Raw genomic sequence first — 221 nt, forward strand, 5'->3', positions numbered from 1 at the left:
CTGCTGTGGTAATAGCGGTGGTGTGGCAAAATGGGTTGAGGTGTGACAAAATGGGTTGATGAAAGGAGACCGGTGGATGGCATGTGCCTCGACTTCAGTAAAGCTTTTGATGCTGTCCCCCCTAACATCCTCACAGGAAAACTCAAGACATGTGGGACAGATGACTGACTGTGAGGTGGATTGTGAACTGGCTAAACCACAGAGTTCAGAGGTTTGTGATC

Source organism: Apaloderma vittatum, unplaced genomic scaffold, assembly GCF_000703405.1.
Source record: "Apaloderma vittatum isolate BGI_N311 unplaced genomic scaffold, ASM70340v1 scaffold13255, whole genome shotgun sequence".
NCBI classification, from domain to species: Eukaryota; Metazoa; Chordata; class Aves; order Trogoniformes; family Trogonidae; genus Apaloderma; species Apaloderma vittatum.